Genomic DNA, 13,257 nt, shown 5'->3' on the forward strand with positions numbered 1-13,257 from the left:
CCAGACTCCTTGCCATACTCCAACTCAAGGCTGCAATCTTCAGTATCTTTTTTATCTAACTTGGTTGGGAGTGAACAGGGAAGCACGGTTTGGAGCTCGCACATAGTATCAGCCGGTATCCCGTAGATATTCAATGTTTTTGATGGTCTTTATTCTATAACAAGAACCTAGCAGTTGAAGAAAATAATTTGTATTACTGGAAATAATACCAGGTATAATACCTAGTCGTTCCATAGGTATCAGAAAAGAATGTGATGTTCAAATTAAAAAAAATAAATTAGCAATGTACGATTATTATGTGCACTCATTATTACTATTAAGTATGTTAAAATAATTACCGAGATAAAACTTACCTTTAAAGGAAACGTTTTGTCTGGGTCTCAACCACAAAACAAAAATTACAAAATGCGGAATAATCGTGGAATCTGAAATAATCAATAATGACAATAATCTTCTCTTCTGACAAGCTAAAAGAACAGGCACATTCAGTCAAAAACAATTTATTACTCCAATTTGCTCCGATTATCAACACATTTTAGTTATCTCCTTCTAGAGCTAAGAAATAGAAAAAGCTACTGACAATCTAATTAATCCTGTCAAATGTTTAACTTGCAAAGTTGAAAACTTACTTTTGTGACCGCCAAACGCTATGCGCGTCTGGGATGCGCGGGGACAAAATAAACTTGTCTACGAAATGCCCTATTCTACAAGCCCTCTCACTTTAGTTATTAGTTTCTCTCTGGTCATGACCAAAGTGCGGGCCGTCTGGCTGCCGGGAGACTACTGCGGTCTACTACTGCGCATCTCATCTGTACATCATTAGTGTTTACATGCTTGTGTTAGTGTTTACGTTGTCTTTGTTAGTACATTTGTGTGTTTTATGGGATTTCTCGTTTATGAGTAGAGATAGAATAATGCGAATTTCACATTACTTTGCAAATTTTTTATGAAACTAAATATGCTACACATATGTGTTTGTCCTAGCCTACTTAGTTACGGAAATACCGGGCGAATTTGTGATGCGCTGTAGACAACAGATGTTAAATACAGATATGATGCGCAGTAGTGAACGCAACGTTTACAGGCAGCTTTCTTAAAATTCTCACTTGAAGTGCTCATTTCTCACTCGTGCCGTCATTCTATCATCATTCACGCTTTCGGATTTTTAAATTGTTACCGCATCCGGGGTTGTCATACTTTTATATTTAAATTAGGGATGTCTCGATAACAGCCTAGGCGATATCTTTGTCACATATTGGCTCCTGTCGCCTGACTGCCTCGGTCGTTTTATTCTTTTTTAGCTTTTTTCATATAGGCAATTGTATTTATTTTATTTGCCTATATGAAAAAAGTTTTTAACGTTTTAAGACGTATATTTCCGGCAAAAAAACATTTAATTTTTAAATTCTTATGATTAACTTTTTTCAGGCTGATAACGGAGGGCCATACATCGCTGAAACTTTAAGATTATTTAGGCCATAAATTAATTAGGCACGATTAGGTAAACTTGTTTCCAAGTAAAGAACCACTGAGTAAACCCTGGCTTTTAAATTCAGTTCATCCAATTTTTTACTGTTCCAAGTAGTACTAACTACTGAAGCTACCTATTGTACCAATTTCTTAAAGCTTTTACATGTATGTATTGTACTATTCGTTTGGTTAGAGCTGGAGCGATATTGAAAAATTACAAGCAGCCAAATAATCAGGGCCCGACTGTAATTATTAGGTTAGTGACGAAAATCTCAGTTAAAATATATGCAACTTAGTAACCTGCTTTAAATTGTATAGATTGCGGATTAATTAAAAATTAGCAACGTGGAATAAAACAATTACAAAGAATATTTAGCATTTTAATGCAGGATAGCAAATGTCTCGCTCTATATATTTAAAATTAATAATACTTAAAATGCATGATCTATACTTGCGAAAAAAATAGCGAAATTTTAACATAGCTGAATATTATTTTTATAATTACCTTAGATCTTAAATTAAATAGCAAACGTTTATTTTTATATGCTAGAATAGAATATTTGTATTTATGTATGAGTTTAATATATGTATAAACATTTTTTGTAGATACATATTATTTTTAGTTTACAGCGGTTTCAGATGGAGCGGACCGTCCGCTATGGAGCGTCCGCGCCTTCGAGCAAGTACCATGAGTTTATATGAACAATTTCACATGGGTCGCGTATGCTCCGTCCGACGGCTATCTTGAAAAAACACGACGGATTGTCCGTTGCGGACGCTCCGCTCCATCTGAAAGCGCTGTTAGTTCGAATTTTAAATATATATTTATTTAAAAAATACAATCTGCACAACAAACTTTTTTTGTAAACAGCGAGGTGTAGTCAAACATATTGCTGTATAAAAATAATAAAAACGCAGTGTGATAACTATATAATATCTGAAATATATATACAAATTCGTGTGGGATGTTTTATTTAATTTCCTAAAATCTGCCATCCTTTTCTTGAAGCAACTTATGCGACTTTTGACCCTCCTGTAACTTTGTTGTGGATAAAGCAATGTTATTCATTTTTTACTAATCAAAAGGGCGTAGGTAGAGGAAGTGAAGGTATTTTGAAATATTAGTTGTTAAAAAATTGCCAAAAAATTATATGTTGATTATTTTGAATAAAATAAATAGCCTGCCTAGATCTACATACAGGGTGTCCCAGTTCAAACGAAACAAGGCAATTTAAAGGTGTGAAAAGGACAAAACGGTGAAACACGTCAACTTTATTTCCGAAGGGGAAATATAATGCGGCTATTTTTGAAGCCCCTAATTCAAACACCATACAGGGGTGACATCCACCCTTAAAATCTTAAATGTAATGCGGGGTCGAGTAGCACATCATTCGAAAGGTAATTAAAGCCTCTTTTCAGCGCCGCGCGCCCTCTCATTTTTGGAGTTTTTGTCAAATTTGACTGAAAAATAAACTTTTCATAAATTGATGATGCTTTGATATTTGATTAATTGTACAGGGATGGAAATGGTGTCCAAAATAAGAAATTTAGATTAAATCAACAAGATTTTGCTTAATGAATAATACACAAAAAGTAGTACCCTGCTTTGAAACAATTGTGACGATTTACTGTTCCGTAGATGAAAAATGTACATTCATTCGAAAAGCACATGTTGAAAAGAAGACGTGTACTAGCCGATAAGAAACAAAAATGTAAACAAATTTTTGGTAGGTAAAAAATTGTTTTTATAAATATCTTATCTTCTTTTGAGGCAGTACTGCTAAATCTTTTTCATCTTGTCATTCAGTTTGGAAGTATTATTAATATTTTGTACGGCTTACTGTTCTTAGTATTATCGTAAGAGTATTTAGTATTATTGTGAATTGACGTGACGTGGTTTATTCTACTGCAGATAAAGTTGAGATAATTGAAACTTTCTTTAGTCATGACGGATGTGGCAATAGAACGGCACAGTTATTTAACGACCCACATCCAGGTAAACATGTCAATAGAGAGTACGTGCTGGAATTAGTAGCTAAATTTAGAGAAACTGGAAGTGTTCTTACAAAAAAGCGAGAAGTTTCACCTGGCGTAGTTAACAATGAGGCGATGCAAATAGTAGTTCTGTGACAAATCCATGTCGAACCAAGAATGAGTGTTAGACAATTGGCAACAGCCATAGGAATAAGTAAGAGTAGTGTTCACAGGATACTAAAGTTTCAGAAATTCCATCCTTACAAACTTCATTTGAAAGTTTTGAATTGAACTTCAAGAATTGAACGAAGATGATTACGACAGACGATTACAATTCTGTGAAGAACTAAGTGAAATGCTCATTGCTATTCCACGTCTTCTTTTCAACGTGTGCTTTTCGGATGAATGTACATTTTTCCTCAATGGAAAAGTAAATCGCCACAATTGTTGCTACTGGTCTGATACCAATCCTAGAGAATTCCGTGAAGTTCATACAGTACTCAGTACCATGGCTTGGAAATAACGATCGATAACATATATGTTCTATGTTCCCATATAATTTTACGTAAAAAGAACAGCGATCTTCACTTCATAGCCATCGCTGACGTCGTTTTTTTTCGATCATACGGTATATCTCACAGTATACATATTGCTAGTCAAACTTCTTTAATTTCGACAGTGACTTACTCACGTCATCAAAATTCTAATGTACTTCTAGATGTTTCACAAACTTGAAATTTTGAATTCCAATTAGCGTTTAGCGTGTAGAATGTAGAATGTTTAGGACGGGAGCTAATCACCGCAACCTTATATTATATCTATTGTGTGTTCCCCTTTCTTGAGTTAAAGTTTTTATTAACGAGTTATAACTCATCATACAGTCTCAGGGTTTTAACAAAAGCCAGTATCTGAGACTCTCCATCTTCAACATCAGCCGTACCAAAGTTCATGGCACGAATGGTCGTCGTCTCGGCGCACTCAGTGATAAGGTGTTCTGGCGTTTCCCCATTTTCCCCACAGAATCTGCATTCGCCGTTGTTTCTCAGCTTCAGCCTACTGAGGTGTTCGTTGAGGAGACAGTGTCCTGTTAGAAACCCCGTGACAATCCGAAGATTGTTTTTACTTAAATCAAGGAAAACCTTTGATTTTTCTCGCTCGTAAGTTCTGAGGAACTTTTTCGAGTGTCTTAGACCGTTGGAGGACACCCATTCCAAGTTGCGGTTGGAATCTTCCAGATTATTCAGTTCCGCTTTCAGTTGGTTCCCGTTTGGAAAACAGAACGGTTCTGGTCCAGTTAGTGGAGTGTTCGCTCCTTTCCTAGCTAGATCATTTGCTTTTTCATTGCCTTCTATCCCTTGATGAGCAGGTACCCAGAATAGGCGGACTTTATTTTCTTAACTTTAGCTTTTAGCTTATAAAGGAAAGAAAAAATAAAAAATCTCGAAATATTCTTATGCATTAAAAGTTAGATGTCTAGCCGCTACGGGTAACTGACTTTCCAGTCAACAAAATCTACAATTAAACGATTTGATATTGCGTGATTTTATTTGGATATCAATACAGAGTGAGTCGTAAATAAGTACAATTATTTTTAGGGGTAGTATATTTCGATCTTAGAAACACCTCTATGATTTTCTTTTCGCAAAGTTTTTGAAAAAAAAGAAAATTTAAATTATTTTTAATTTTTAGTTATAGAACATAATATCTTCATAATATGGCAACACACAGATCATCACGGCAAACCCACAAACCAACCAGTATTAAAGCGAAAAGCATTTTTCTTTTAAATTTTCAAAGTAAAATATCTCGGGTATTTTGGACTTATTTCAAAAATGGTAAAGGGAAAATATGTTTCTTTTATCAAGATCTACCAGCCCCAAAAAATATTTGCACTCATTTAAAATCCACCCTGTATAACAACAGTAAATCAAAGTTTATGAATTATCGCTAGTAAAACTTCTTTAATATTATTTTGAAAGATATATTAAGCTAGAAAAACAGAAGAGAGAAATGAAATCCATGTGCTTCCATGAAACTAAATAAAATAAACTGACTTGGTTTAAGATATCACAACTTTTTGTAGTGGTAGAACAAAGGTTGATTCTCACTATACCTTCCATATATTAGCTCCCTTCCGTTTCTCTTCCGTTCACATAAAATATTATATCATGTAAATGAAAAGGACAATGCACACTATCCGTTCCGTTCCATATCCTTTCCTTCCATACATTTTTTTGGCGGACGGACTGAAGCGTATCGGAAACATCGTTTTCAAGTTCTTACATTTGTACCAGCTATGTTAAAATTTTGCTGATATTTATTTATTCTTTCACCTCTTAATTAAATCTATTACCTTTTTTAAAAGATACACATTTTTAAAATAAAACTTTTGTAATGATATAAATTGTACAATAAAAAGTATGGAACTCATACGGAACGGAAGCTTAAGGTTGATTCTCACTATACCTTCCGTTTCCATTCCATATCTGTTCCGTATTTTAATTGTATTGACGCTATATGTAAGTCTCCGTTCCGTATCAGTTCCATACTTTTTATTGTACAATTTATATAATTACGAAAGTTTTATTTTAAAAATTTGTATCTTTTGAAAAAGATAATAGATTTAATTAAGAAGTGAAAAAATTAATAAATATCAGCAAAATTTTAACAGAGCTGGTACAAATGTAAGAACTTGGCAACGCTGTTTCCGATACGCTTCAGTCCGTCCGCCAAAAAATGTATGGAAGGAAAAGATATGGAACGGAAGGAAATGGAACGGAGAGCATTGTCCTATTCATTTACATGACATAATATTTTATGTAAACGGAAAGGAAAAGGAAGGGATCTGATATGGAAGGTATAGTGAGAATCAACCTTAAGCTTCCGTTCCGTATGAGTTCCATACTTTTATTGTACAATTTATATCATTACAAAAGTTTTATTTTAAAAATTTGTATCTTTTTGAAAAAGATAATAGATTTAATTAAGAAGTGAAAAATTAATAAATATCAGCAAAATTTTAACAGAGCTGGTACAAAATGTAAGAACTTGGCAACGCTGTTTCCGATACGCTTCAGTCCGTCCGCCAAAAAATGTATGGAAGGAAAAAGATATGGAACGGAAGGGAAATGGAACGGAGAGTGCATTGTCCTATTCATTTACATGACATAATATTTTATGTAAACAGAAAGGAAAAAGGAGGGGATCTGATATGGAAGGTATAGTGAGAATCAACCTTAAGCTTCCGTTCCGTATGAGTTCCATACTTTTTATTGTACAATTTATATCATTACAAAAGTTTTATTTTAAAAATTTGTATCTTTTGAAAAAGATAATAGATTTAATTAAGAAGTGAACAAATTAATAAATATCAGCAAAATTTTAACAGAGCTGGTACAAATGTAAGAACTTGGCAACGCTGTTTCCGATACGCTTCAGTCCGTCCGCCAAAAAATGTATGGAAGGAAAAGATATGGAACGGAAGGGAAATGGAACGGAGAGTGCATTGTCCTATTCATTTACATGACATAATATTTTATGTAAACGGAAAGGAAAAGGAAGGGTCTGATATGGAAGGTATAGTGAGAATCAACCTTAAGCTTCCGTTCCGTATGAGTTCCATACTTTTTATTGTACAATTTATATCATTACAAAAGTTTTATTTTAAAAATTTGTATCTTTTGAAAAGATAATAGATTTAATTAAGAAGTGGAAAAAATTAATAAATATCAGCAAAATTTTAACAGAGCTGGTACAAATGTAAGAACTTGGCAACGCTGTTTCCGATACGCTTCAGTCCGTCCGCCAAAAATGTATGGAAGGAAAAGATATGGAACGGAAGGAAATGGAACGGAGAGTGCATTGTCCTATTCATTTACATGACATAATATTTTATGTAAACGGAAAGGAAAAGGAAGGGATCTGATATGGAAGGTATAGTGAGAATCAACCTTAAGCTTCCGTTCCGTATGAGTTCCATACTTTTTATTGTACAATTTATATCATTACAAAAGTTTTATTTTAAAAATTTGTATCTTTTGAAAAAGATAATAGATTTAATTAAGAAGTGAAAAAATTAATAAATATCACCAAATTTTAACAGAGCTGGTACAAATGTAAGAACTTGGCAACGCTGTTTCCGATACGCTTCAGTCCGTCCGCCAAAAAATGTATGGAAGGAAAAGATATGGAACGGAAAGGAAATGGAACGGAGAGTGCATTGTCCTATTCATTTACATGACATAATATTTTATGTAAACGGAAAGGAAAAGGAAGGGATCTGATATGGAAGGTATAGTGAGAATCAACCTTTACGTATAGCTTCAATACAATAAAAAATACGGAACGGATATGGAATGGATATGGAATGGAAACGGAAGGTATAGTGAGAATCAACCTTAATTGTGTTGCAAGACTTTGTTTTCATTTTTCGGCGTCATTTTTTTACATTCTATTTTTTTGATAAGGTGTAATCTACATATATAAAATGCTAATGTTTATCTGTGTCATCTCTACTGAAGTAACGACTTGCTCTAGAAAGTTGCTTTTTTTACCAAAAGATAGCTAATTGGCTCTTCTAAAAACTGTCCTGGCCGGATTTTTTTAGTTTTCATTTAATTAAAAAAATATATTTTTTTCCTGTCGCATGTCGTGGCGGATGCGCCAGGCTTCAACTAGTTTAATAATAAAAGAAATATATAATCTCATAAAATTTTATTCATTGCATATAAATTTTACAAGGCAAAATATATTTATTACATTTTTAGAAAACTGCTGATATGCCTATACAATAAAGAAATAAATATATACATAGTCAGAAACATTTTGATAGATTTGTAATTTTTAAGTTTTTATAAAAATCAAATGCGGTAATTAAGCTACAATAAATTATTGACTGAATTTAAGTTACTTAATAATATATTATTAAAGGTAAATTAGAAGATAACATTAACACCTCGCTTAGTTGCAAGATATATTACAATAATCGTATGAGACGATAATAAAGAAGTTTAATGTTAACAAATTTTAAGGTATAACTTGGTGATATGAATAATTAGGTAGGTATATGTAACATACATATTTTATGGATTTTTTTGTACCGTTTTGACTTAGTGAAATTTTATTTCTTAGAGTAGAAACATAGTGAGGCATCTCGATGCGATGCTTGCCGCGATGCATCTTACGCGCACTTACTCGCTGTTTTAAAAGTGTCTAAAACATGCGCGTAGGATGCATATCGCGGCGAGCATCGCATTGATATGTCCGATTACGTTGTACGCTTAGTCTTTTGTATTTATTTAATACTATAATTGTAGAGTAAAGTGTAGTGTAAATATAAAGTACTTCTTTAAATACCGGGTCCGGCAATAGTGCGTCCGGCATCTATAGCTCCTAGAATAAAAAACTTGAGAATTTTGTTTAAGTGCAAACCTAAAATATGTACTAGGATGTATTTCAGGAAAATATTTTAACTTCTATAGGGTGGCTCAAAAAAGTGTGAGTGGACCTGGATGATTTTTTTTAAATGGAACACCCTGTATATTATTGCATTTTTGGCTTCCTTTTAGATCACTTTACATAACCCTAAGATTTAATTAAGAAGTGAAAAAATTAATAAATATCAGCAAAATTTTAACAGAGCTGGTACAAATGTAAGAACTTGGCAACGCTGTTTCCGATACGCTTCAGTCCGTCCGCCAAAAAATGTATGGAAGGAAAAGATATGGAACGGAAGGGAAATGGAACGGAGAGTGCATTGTCCTATTCATTTACATGACATAATATTTTATGTAAACAGAAAGGAAAAGGAAGGGATCTGATATGGAAGGTATAGTGAGAATCAACCTTAAGCTTCCGTTCCGTATGAGTTCCATACTTTTTATTGTACAATTTATATCATTACAAAAGTTTTATTTTAAAATTTGTATCTTTTGAAAAGATAATAGATTTAATTAAGAAGTGAACAAATTAATAAATATCAGCAAAATTTTAACAGAGCTGGTACAAATGTAAGAACTTGGCAACGCTGTTTCCGATACGCTTCAGTCCGTCCGCCAAAAAATGTATGGAAGGAAAAGATATGGAACGGAAGGGAAATGGAACGGAGAGTGCATTGTCCTATTCATTTACATGACATAATATTTTATGTAAACGGAAAGGAAAAGGAAGGGATCTGATATGGAAGGTATAGTGAGAATCAACCTTAAGCTTCCGTTCCGTATGAGTTCCATACTTTTTATTGTACAATTTATATCATTACAAAAGTTTTATTTTAAAAATTTGTATCTTTTGAAAAAGATAATAGATTTAATTAAGAAGTGAAAAATTAATAAATATCAGCAAAATTTTAACAGAGCTGGTACAAATGTAAGAACTTGGCAACGCTGTTTCCGATACGCTTCAGTCCGTCCGCCAAAAAATGTATGGAAGGAAAAGATATGGAACGGAAGGGAAATGGAACGGAGAGTGCATTGTCCTATTCATTTACATGACATAATATTTTATGTAAACGGAAAGGAAAAAGGAAGGGATCTGATATGGAAGGTATAGTGAGAATCAACCTTAAGCTTCCGTTCCGTATGAGTTCCATACTTTTTATTGTACAATTTATATCATTACAAAAGTTTTATTTTAAAAATTTGTATCTTTTGAAAAAGATAATAGATTTAATTAAGAAGTGAACAAATTAATAAATATCAGCAAAATTTTAACAGAGCTGGTACAAATGTAAGAACTTGGCAACGCTGTTTCCGATACGCTTCAGTCCGTCCGCCAAAAAATGTATGGAAGGAAAAGATATGGAACGGAAGGGAAATGGAACGGAGAGTGCATTGTCCTATTCATTTACATGACATAATATTTTATGTAAACGGAAAGGAAAAGGAAGGGATCTGATATGGAAGGTATAGTGAGAATCAACCTTAAGCTTCCGTTCCGTATGAGTTCCATACTTTTATTGTACAATTTATATCATTACAAAAAGTTTTATTTTAAAAATTTGTATCTTTTGGAAAAGATAATAGATTTAATTAAGAAGTGAACAAATTAATAAATATCAGCAAAATTTTAACAGAGCTGGTACAAATGTAAGAACTTGGCAACGCTGTTTCCGATACGCTTCAGTCCGTCCGCCAAAAATGTATGGAAGGAAAAGATATGGAACGGAAGGGAAATGGAACGGAGAGTGCATTGTCCTATTCATTTACATGACATAATATTTTATGTAAACGGAAAGGAAAAGGAAGGGATCTGATATGGAAGGTATAGAGAATCAACCTTAAGCTTCCGTTCCGTATGAGTTCCATACTTTTTATTGTACAATTTATATCATTACAAAAGTTTTATTTAAAAATTTGTATCTTTTGGAAAAGATAATAGATTTAATTAAGAAGTGAAAAATTAATAAATATCAGCAAAATTTTAACAGAGCTGGTACAAATGTAAGAACTTGGCAACGCTGTTTCCGATACGCTTCAGTCCGTCCGCCAAAAATGTATGGAAGGAAAAGATATGGAACGGAAGGGAAATGGAACGGAGAGTGCATTGTCCTATTCATTTACATGACATAATATTTTATGTAAACGGAAAGGAAAAGGAAGGGATCTGATATGGAAGGTATAGTGAGAATCAACCTTAAGCTTCCGTTCCGTATGAGTTCCATACTTTTTATTGTACAATTTATATCATTACAAAAGTTTTATTTTAAAAATTTGTATCTTTTGAAAAAGATAATAGATTTAATTAAGAAGTGAAAAAATTAATAAATATCAGCAAAATTTTAACAGAGCTGGTACAAATGTAAGAACTTGGCAACGCTGTTTCCGATACGCTTCAGTCCGTCCGCCAAAAAATGTATGGAAGGAAAAGATATGGAACGGAAAGGAAATGGAACGGAGAGTGCATTGTCCTATTCATTTACATGACATAATATTTTATGTAAACGGAGAGGAAAAGGAAGGGATCTGATATGGAAGGTATAGTGAGAATCAACCTTTACGTATAGCTTCAATACAATAAAAAATACGGAACGGATATGGAATGGATATGGAATGGAAACGGAAGGTATAGTGAGAATCAACCTTAATTGTGTTGCAAGACTTTGTTTTCATTTTTCGGCGTCATTTTTTTACATTCTATTTTTTTGATAAGGTGTAATCTACATATATAAAATGCTAATGTTTATCTGTGTCATCTCTACTGAAGTAACGACTTGCTCTAGAAAGTTGCTTTTTTTACCAAAAGATAGCTAATTGGCTCTTCTAAAAACTGTCCTGGCCGGATTTTTTGTTTTTCATTTAATTAAAAAAAAAATATATTTTTTTCCTGTCGCATGTCGTGGCGGATGCGCCAGGCTTCAACTAGTTTAATAATAAAAAGAAATATATAATCTCATAAAATTTTATTCATTGCATATAAATTTTACAAGGCAAAATATATTTATTACATTTTTAGAATAACTGCTGATATGCCTATACAATAAAGAAATAAATATATACATAGTCAGAAACATTTTGATAGATTTGTAATTTTTAAGTTTTTATAAAAATCAAATGCGGTAATTAAGCTACAATAAATTATTGACTGAATTTAAGTTACTTAATAATATATTATAAAAGGTAAATTAGAAGATAACATTAACACCTTGCTTAGTTGCAAGATATATTACAATAATCGTATGAGACGATAATAAAGAAGTTTAATGTTAACAAATTTTAAGGTATAACTTGGTGATATGAATAATTAGGTAGGTATATGTAACATACATATTTTATGGATTTTTTTGTACCGTTTTGACTTAGTGAAATTTTATTTCTTAGAGTACAAACATAGTGAGGCATCTCGATGCGATGCTCGCCGCGATGCATCTTACGCGCACTTACTCGCTGTTTTAAAACAGTGTCTAAAACATGCGCGTAGGATGCATATCGCGGCGAGCATCGCATTGATATGTCCGATTACGTTGTACGCTTAGTCTTTTGTATTTATTCAATACTATAATTGTAGAGTAAAGTGTAGTGTAAATATAAAGTACTTCTTTAAATACCGGGTCCGGCAATAGTGCGTCCGGCATCTATAGCTCCTAGAATAAAAAACTTGAGAATTTTGTTTAAGTGCAAACCTAAAATATGTACTAGGATGTATTTCAGGAAAATATTTTAACTTCTATAGGGTGGCTCAAAAAAGTGTGAGTGGACCTGGATGATTTTTTTTAAATGGAACACCCTGTATATTATTGCATTTTTGGCTTCCTTTTAGATCACTTTACATAACCCTAAGATATGAATAAATATATTTCGATAGTTTCAGAGATATTAAAAAATAAATCAAAAATATATATATTTTCAGCCCTTCTTAAAAAAAAATATTAAAAATAAAAGAACTGCTCTGAAATCAAAACTATATTAGATATTTACTTTAGATGGTCTGTTCTTACTTTGCTATAATTATGTTAATCGTAAATCATACAGGATGTTCAATATTCCACGCCAAACTTTCTAAAATATAAAATATTTTTTCTTTGTTTTTTTAAATAGAGTGGACCTGGATGATTTTTTTTAAATGGAACACCCTGTATATTATTGCATTTTTGGCTTCCTTTTAGATCACTTTACATAACCCTAAGATATGAATAAATATATTTCGATAGTTTCAGAGATATTAAAAAATAAATCAAATCCCTGTATATTATTTTTTTATTAGATGGAGAGTAAAAAAATGAACATTTTTTGTATTCAGAGTATTTCAAAATTTTTAACGGTTTCGCAGATATACGCAGTATTATTTCATATGGCGCTTTCAATGGTAAAATACGCG

The sequence above is a fragment of the Sitophilus oryzae genome, unplaced genomic scaffold (assembly GCF_002938485.1).
Source record: "Sitophilus oryzae breed Bouriz unplaced genomic scaffold, Soryzae_2.0 scaffold_41_pilon_pilon, whole genome shotgun sequence".
Classification (NCBI taxonomy): domain Eukaryota; kingdom Metazoa; phylum Arthropoda; class Insecta; order Coleoptera; family Curculionidae; genus Sitophilus; species Sitophilus oryzae.